This window comes from Phycodurus eques, chromosome 21 (assembly GCF_024500275.1).
Source record: "Phycodurus eques isolate BA_2022a chromosome 21, UOR_Pequ_1.1, whole genome shotgun sequence".
NCBI classification, from domain to species: Eukaryota; Metazoa; Chordata; class Actinopteri; order Syngnathiformes; family Syngnathidae; genus Phycodurus; species Phycodurus eques.
This window is the reverse complement of record NC_084545.1, coordinates 6,915,917-6,924,604: the sequence shown is the minus strand read 5'-3', so window position 1 is coordinate 6,924,604 and position 8,688 is coordinate 6,915,917. Positions and strand designations below refer to the sequence as shown.

General features: G+C 43.6%; 1 long non-coding RNA gene across 1 annotated transcript; it reads right to left on the bottom strand.

Annotated features, from left to right (window-relative positions):
* Window positions 1-516: 516 nt before the first annotated feature.
* LOC133396695 (uncharacterized) lies at window positions 517-6,192 on the bottom strand. Its single transcript, XR_009767398.1, has 3 exons — window positions 6,120-6,192; window positions 5,842-6,042; window positions 517-1,244 (listed from the first exon to the last, which is right to left on the bottom strand). It is a non-coding gene; the product is annotated as an uncharacterized LOC133396695 (long non-coding RNA).
* Window positions 6,193-8,688: the final 2,496 nt, after the last annotated feature.

Sequence of the window (8,688 nt, the reverse complement as noted above, 5' to 3'; positions counted from 1 at the left end):
AATCTCGCTGCCCAATCAAGTCTTCGCTAGAGCGCGACCCCTGAATCCATAAGCGCTCATTTGTGTTTTAATTAATCAGCCCACGTCATTAGCATGCATGTGACAGTTTGCGGGTCATTACACAGGTTCTCACCAAACAAAAACATCCATTTTGGCTTGGGTGGCAGATAAAGGCCATCATGGACAGTTTAAAGGGGACATATAAGAGAAATGACTTGTTTTTAAAGAATTAGTTGAGTCTGTAGACTGCCTGCCCACCCAACAAGTGTTATCTCTTGTCTTGTAATATCTTATCTCCCTATTTGTGAAAATGTATCTGTTACGTAAGAGTAAGGCTAATTTACAAAATAACCCCCCTCCCACTTAGATTCTTTCCCCGTGACCTGATCAGTAAGGCTGGGTGAAGATCCAGAGCAACGTTCAAGCTCACTAGATTGTCAATCCTAATGCCTATTAAACATATCTGCCATCTGCCATCTGTTTTTTTTTTTGTTATTATTAATGAATGAATCCTCAAATAAAATCTGTTTTTTGTTTTTTTTTAAATGTCCTTCTCTTTATTTAAAAACAGTACATTATTTCAAATTGACAGTGCAGAAAATACACAAACATAAATTGATTATGACCCAGTTACTGGTTTGGTCCGTAACATGTCAGAAAATGGTCATCATACGGTATCAAAAGTAAAGCAAATTTTGAATTATGTCATTGTCCTTCGCTTTTTCTACAAGCAAATTCTATAATTACTTGCTTGTTTAATTTTACATTTAATAGGTTGGCAGGCAAACTAGAGACCCAACTCTTTTCATACGAACTGTTAAAAAGTCAATTTTGCACATTGTTTTTCTTTTTCGCGCACCCGTGAGCTGCTGGACTCTTGACTAACGGGGTCCCACGTCTGCGTGTGACGCACGACTCCCGCCGACCGTCCTGCCGGTATACAAATATTGCTCGTTACACAGAGGTTTATGTAGCTGTTGACCCTTTGCCTTTCCCCTTGCTTTGTCTTCATCTCCTCCATGTCGATGGCTAGTTACGGAAGACCCGGTAAATTATAGTGGCCTGGGTGCTGGGATTGAGCGGGATGGCGGTCCACACACACACATACATAATGATGATTGTCTGCTCAACTCCGCATTTTTACCACTCTGCCTTCCACAGTTCCACCTCCGGATTGCTCCATCAATCAGTCCAATTTCCCGCGTCATCGTCACGTTCGAACACGTTCTTGTATTTTGATTCCCCTAAAAAACACACAGTTTGTTGTTTTTACACCAGAGAGTCAGGATTCCTTTTAGCAAAGAGGCCTAATGATATTATATATCATGTAGCTGAGAACTGTGGTGACGGGGGTTCGTCAGCCTTAATATAGGGGATGACCTCGGTCGTGTCCTTTCCCGGGCTCCTGCTATAGACACACTGTGCACATACAGACGCAGTGCGCTCGAGGCAGCCGATAGAAATAGAATTGCTGCGGGGATTCCTCCACCAAATGACCTGGAAAACATCGGCTGCTCGACTCGTGCGAGGAATATCGTGTATATTTATATCCCTTACATCTCGGCTATGTTGGTTGCACGGGACAGGGGAAACAAAATGTCATTTTGAACGTCAGTATACAAAAAGCAACATTTGGAAAAAATGGGCTGTGAAAGTTTCCAAGAAAAGAAAACGGACAACTCAAGTTCGGTCCGGTCATGCACTAGTACGTTGAAAGCCAATAAAGGCTGTAATGAGGAAGTGTTTGATTACTACATTGTATAAGGCTGGATTTATTTACACTGTAAGGTTCAAGTGACAGAACTCATATTGTTTTGCTCAAAAATTGCACATGCTAGCATAAATAGAAAAAAATCCCAAATGATTTAATCTATCTTCAGATCGAAATCATGCCTCTTTCCAAATGTGGATAAAAGTATGTATCCGATACTGTGCCTGCCAAGGAAACTTTAATAGCTTTTGTGATTGAAACACTTCTTTTGTAAAGTGTATGTTTACTGCATCAAAAAAGTGATAATATTATGATTCTTAAATAGTGGGATTTTGTTGAAGAAAAAAGGGGGACTCTTAGCAGAAAATATTCAAACAAAAACATCTATTCATACTAATTATGATGCCATGGTTTTTCTCAAAATATTACAATTTAACACAATGTCTTTTTCCCCCCCTCAAAGTTATGACTTAATCCTTATAATATTTAGGCTCAACTCTCATTGTAGCATTTTTTTTAATTTTTGGCCATAATCCCGCTTCGTACTCTTTTGCGAGCTGCTTCTTACATTTTCAACTATATCAAAAGCTGTTTTTGCACAACTTCTTCATGTTTAAATCTCAGCACCATGTTGCATTAAAAGCAACAAATTCACTTGGTGGATGCCAAGAGTAACTGAAGGCTGCTTGTTTGGACCGATTCCAACTCAACATTCCTTTCTTGGCTCTTGGAAGCCAGAAACGTTGAAAAATAATGATGTGTATTTCGCCGACCGTGCATAGGAATCCCCTCACACATGCAGCCTCTGTTGTTTGTGTTGTGTGAGTGGAAGTCACCGTGTGGGGTCTTTGTGTTTGCCAGTGAGAGACCTGCATGGGTGATTAATGGTGGAGGGGGGGGGGGGCTTCTTGTGTGAGGCATCATACACAATCGGCCAGGGCCGGACCGCAGCCCCGCCAGGCTTGTCCTTCACACGAGCAGAAGGAGAAAGGTGGGAGGGGGTAAAAATCATCCATCCTGCTTTTCCTTTTTTTCCTTTATTTATCTGTCTCTCTCACCACCACCTTCCCCGTTTCCGCCGGCCCCTGCCCTCAGTCAAACCGTGTCCCCGTCCACTCTCACTTTTGCAGACATGTCGTTAAAAGGTGGAAAATGTGGAGGTGGTGATGCAAAAACACTTGCAGCAGCAAGTGAGGAGGAAGGCTTGGCGGGGGGAAACTGTTGGAGGTTGAGGACCCCAGCTGTGAATCAGTTGCCCCCACCTCCCTGCAGTTTGGGTATGCGGCCCCTCTTCTTCCCTCAGTGTTAAGCAAGCCCTTTTAAATGGGCATTAACCTGGGCCCCACCCAATGGCGCCATTGTGGGAACGGATGTGTGGACACTGGTGCTCAGTAAACACTGCTCCTTGTCACTCTTTCTCACATTCTCTGGCCGTTTTTTGCCGGCCGGTCCAGAGGTTGGTGCCACCTTAGAGGTGACATATTATGGAAAAATAGATACAGTATATTATTGTGGAAACATGGTATATAGTGGATTCCATGTCTGCCTCGCAGTCGGGAGGTTCTGGGTTCCAATCTCGGTTTAGGCCCTCCTGTGTGGAGTTTTTGTGTTCAAATGGGCATTATTTCCAACCCAGGTTGTGAATACTACTCAAAGGTTCTGTATCAAATGGTGTCAGAAATGGGATCCTCACTCATGACGCCATCCGTGTCATGCCCAGTTTGGAAAGACACTAAGGACTGGTTTCCCCTCTTCGATTTATGCCTGGGATGGTTTAGGCACTGGGATGATTTTCGACCCAATTGACACAATTTCAAAACTGTGTTATGGATGCTGCATCTCTGAGTTCTGTAACAAATGATGACAGAAGCGGGATAGACCTGCGGAACAGGACCCCCTGTGTGAAATTTACCGGATATGGTTAAGAAACTGGGATATTTTCCAGCAAACAAACAAGGTTTTGGGTTCTCCTCCTTGGAGTATTGTGACAAATGGTTTCAGAAGTGGGATGCCAAGCCCTTAGGCCATCCAAGAACGCTGTGTGAGAAACTATAACGGAGCTGTTTGAGGCACTGGAAGGATTTTCAAACCAAACGGGCACGATTTCAACACCGGGTTGTATGTACTCCTCTTCAGAGTTCTGTGAAAAATGATCTCAGAAGTGGGATGCCAAGCCTTAAGGCCATCCACGTGTGATATAGATTGGAGATGGTTGAAGCACCAGGATGATTTTCTAACCAAATAGATATGATTTCAAAACTGGTTCTGTGGTGCTATTCCATGGAGTTCGATGACAAATGCTGTCAGAAGTGGGATAAACCCCCATAAGAGGTTCTGCCTGTGTGAAATATACTGGAGATGGTTAAGGCACTTGGATGACTTTCAACACACATTGATTTTGAAACCGAGTGTGGGTACTACTACGTCGTGACCGATGGTGTCGGAAGTTGGACACCGTTAATACTGTGTCACCTAATATCTGTCAAAATTTGGACTTAAAGGAGCCCTGGCCAGTGTCTCTAATTGTCCCAGCTCCTGCAGCCCAATGTCTCTTAACTTATTGTGCAGTTTGGCGGTGCTGACGACAGCACACGATTCCCTCAGTGCGCTTCATAAACACAAATAACCAGATTACATAAGACAAGTCAAAAAAACTGCTGTGTGAAGGCGGACGAGGGCCGATTCGCCGTCACTGGCGACACACTCATTTCTACGGATGGCGACTCACGCATCCAGTAAAGTTCATCTCAAGCCACCCCCCCCCACCACCACCACCCACGAGAGTCTCAAGAGTTCCTGGAAGGTTATCAATTCAACTTAATATTAGTCATCCGGCCGGTCGTCCTGTTTCCTCGTGAATTCGCCCGTCTCGTCTCTTTCCCATCAGTTTCTGTTTTGACACAGACGCTTTGATGAGAGAGAAAAAAGAAAGGGGAAGTGCTAGGAAATAGAGCAACTCGTTGGTTTCCGCCTTCAAACATGCTGACGCGGAAGTCTGTCGCCATGACAACATTAAGCACACCCTTCACCATTATGTCCATTATAAGAGCTTTATCAAAATAATGCTCTGGCTTAAAGAAACATATTTTGAAAAATTGTCTATTTAATGGCCTGTAAACAAATTGTTGGGTCTCTGGAGTGCCTGGCCAGCCATCAGATGTGAAATTTAACAACCAAGTAAACCTTTCGTTATCTGCCTTTTTCTGAAAATGTGTCTGTTACATAACAGCGGAGCTAACTTACATAAATTATATAAATTAGAATTGTATCAATTAACATTTTTACAACCCCAGAGTGCCTATTGAAATAATACAGTAGCAATTGTTTCTGTTGTTTTTTACAATTGTACTACAACTACTACATTTCAACCAGGAAGTGCAAGGGAGAGGCGGGGGGTAGACAAAAAACAACAACAACAACAACCTAATGAGCGGTTTCACTTTTGTTGTCTGACACTCGCCCTGGCTCCTATCACTGTATGCATTGCTATCCACTGTCTTTTTGGAGCGTGATGTAGCCATGAAGAATGCCCTTGCCGTTGTATTGATTTCTGAGCATTGCAGGAAGCCATCAACAGCTATAAATATCACGGGAGAGACGTGGACAACGCCGCCACTGGAACGCTCACGGTAGCATTCCGGCAGTTTTATGGTGGGTCAAAGAAAAAGAACAATAAACGGCACCTATAAATACTTGTATAATAATAAAGACCATAGTTATTAAATGGACTTCCATTTGTGGCTTGTGCTTGCTTAATTCTAGATTCCCAATCATATATACACTGGAGGAAATCATTTTGGGATCCAGTGGTTTTCTGTTGAGTTGAGGTCTCGAGACCTTTTGACTGCGGGGCTGGTCTTCTTTGGCTCATGCTCACATCTTTTCCCCTCCAAACACAGCGGGTCCATTGGATGCCAAATAGTTTGACTTTGGTTTCATCTGCCCACAGCACTTTCTCCAGAGCCTGCTCTGAGTCATTTAGATGTTCGTTGGCAACCTTAAGGCAGGCAGGCAGGCCTGTACATGTACATGTGTGTCAGTATGGCACAGTGTGTTCACAACAGTTTTCTTCCAATTGCCTTCATATCATTAACAAGTTTGTGTCATGTGTTTTGAGGCTGCTTCCTTACCTTTATTAAGCTCATCCTGACTCCACGACGCAAGACTTTTGGAGGAGGGAGGAGGGAAATAGAAACGCTCAAAATCCTTAACTCTTCTTGAAAGCGTCAGCTCCCTCCACAGGTTTTCTAATGGGTTGAGGTCTGGAGACTGGATCAACCACTCAATGACCTTACTAATGATGCTTCTTCTTGAGCCACTCCTTTGTTGTCCTGGAAGTATGTGTTACATCCATATTTATAATATATACAGTATGTAGATATTTCCTCCTCATCGAAATAATGTTTACCTGCATCGTGCCTTTCTCCCCGTGCCTGCGTGGGTTTTCTCCGGGCACTCCGGTTTCCTCCCACATCCCAAAAACATGCATGAATTGGAGACTCTAAATTGCCCGTAGGTGTGACTGTGAGCGCGAATGGTTGTTTGTTTGTATGTGCCCTGCGATTGGCTGGCAGCCAGTTCAGGGTGTACCCCGCCTCCTGCCCGATGACACCTGGGATAGGCTCCAGCACGCCCGCGACCCTAGTGAGGAGAAGCGGCTCAGAAAATGGCTGGACGGATGCATCGTGCCTGTTACGGCGAAATCAATTTTGCATCCGGGGAATAATCGGTTGATCAATCGCACGACGGCAGGAAGTCAATGTGCTGGTTAGCAAAAAATAAATAAAAATGTGTTCTTGCTCTTGTGTGTTAATGACATAAGTTGGCTTTAAGAACAACACAACAAAATGTAATAGAGACCGATAATTACCCATGGTGTTATTTTGCAATGATTTTATCCATAAGCGTAAAGGTGCCTTTAGCTCTCGATGCCGTGAGTGCGGTCATTCTTTTTGATGGTCTATTAAGCAATCAATAATATTGTGTCAGAGGGAAGTCTATAGCGCATCACGCCGTATGAATAAAACATAGAACAAAAGTCCTGGGAGAGACAATCCAGAATGCATTAGTTTCGACAGCCTTGTGGCATTGCCAAGCCCAAAAAAATACACACGCACACAAACTGGCAGCGTGTTGGGGCTTTAAAGCCAAAGGCACAAAGTACAGAAAACACACACGTACAGTATGCAGCAAGCAGAGAGGGCGACTCCGAACATAGTGCTTGTTTGTTAGCCAATGAATGGAAGCTTTGAGTACGGCGCGTTTCTTGTATCCGAGGAATGGCGACAACGACGGCGCAAGTCGGACAATTTATGAGTCGCGCCTGTCTCCGAGGCGAGCCGCGATATCTGGACGTGGCCACAGCCCTATAAGCAGAGTTCCTGTTCGCTGTAGAACAGAGGTCCTCAATAGGCGGAGTCCGGTCTGGATCCGGACCCAGGTGCCTTTCTATGCAGACCCAGACGTTTTATGAGATTATTTTGACAAACACTTATAATTTGCGCAATTTTAAAATGGAAGGGTTACAAGTCTTATTTTAACAACTTTTGGAGGTTTTGCGGTAGTCTTATTTTAACGTTCACAGCTCCTGAGGGATTTAAGGAAGTGTTCTTTTAACCAGTACAATGTTTGAAGGTTTTACAATAGTCGTAGTTTAACCTGCACAACGTTTGGCGGATTTACTATGGTTGTATTTTAGCCAATGCAACTTTTAGGAGATCTACACTAGTCTTAATTTAACCAGTGCAACTTTTGTGGTTTTTACAGTGGCCTTATTTTACCCAGTGCACCTTTTGAGGTTTTACTGCCTTATTTTGACCTGCACAACCTTTGAGGGATTGTCGGAAGTTGTATTTTAACCGGCGGCACGGTGGCCGACTGGTTAAAGCGTCAGCCTCACAGTTCTGAGGACCCAGGTTCAAACCCCGGCCCCGCCTGTGTGGAGTTTGCATGTTCTCCCCGTGCCTGCGTGGGTTTTCTCTGGGCACTCCGGTTTCCTCCCACACCCCAAAAACATGCATTAATTGGAGGCTCTAAATTTCCCGTAGGCATGACTATGAGTGCGAATGGTTGTTTGTTTCTATGTGCCCGGCGATTGGCTGGCAACCAGTTCAGGGTGTACCCCGCCTCCTGCCCGATGACAGCTGGGACAGGCTCCAGCATGCCCGCGACCCGAGTGAGGAGAAGCGGCTCAGAAAATGGATGGATGGATTTTAACCATCACAATTTTACGGGGATTTACAGTTGTGGTATTTAAACCTGTGCAGTTTGTACAGGATTTACTGTACTTTTATTTTAAGCTACACAATTTTTGAGGTATTTACAGTATTCTTATTTAACCTGTGGAATCTATGGGGGATTTACGGTGGTCTTATTTTAACTTGCGAACTTTTGGGTGATTTATGATACTCGTATTTTAACCATTGGTGTTTTTATGGAAATCGCATTTTAGCCAAAGCAACTTTTGAGGAATTTACGGTTGTCATAGATAGTGTGAACCTGCGCAACTGTTGGAGGATTTACAGTAGTCATATTTGAGCCAGTGCAACTTGAAGGATTTTACGCTAGTTGTATTTTAACCTGCACAACGTTTGAGGTTTTTCCATTAGCCTTATTTTAACATACTTTAACATACGCAGCTTTTGCGGGGAATAACAGTAGTATCATTTTAACCTGAGCAACTTTTGGGGGATATACGGTAGCTGTATTTTACCTTCTGCAATTTGAGGGGGATTTAAAATAGTCTTATTTTAAGCTTGGCAACCTTGAGGGGATTTACAGTCGTCGGATTTCAGCCAGCGCAACTTTTGAGCTTTGTACAGCAGTCATGTTTTAACCTGCGCAACGTTGGGGGGTTTTACATTACTCGTATTTTAACCTGCAATATTTTTGGGGTATATACAGTAGTCTAATTTAACCAAAACTTGGATATCCTAGTTACACATTATTATTAATGCTATTCAAAATAAAGCTGTGTC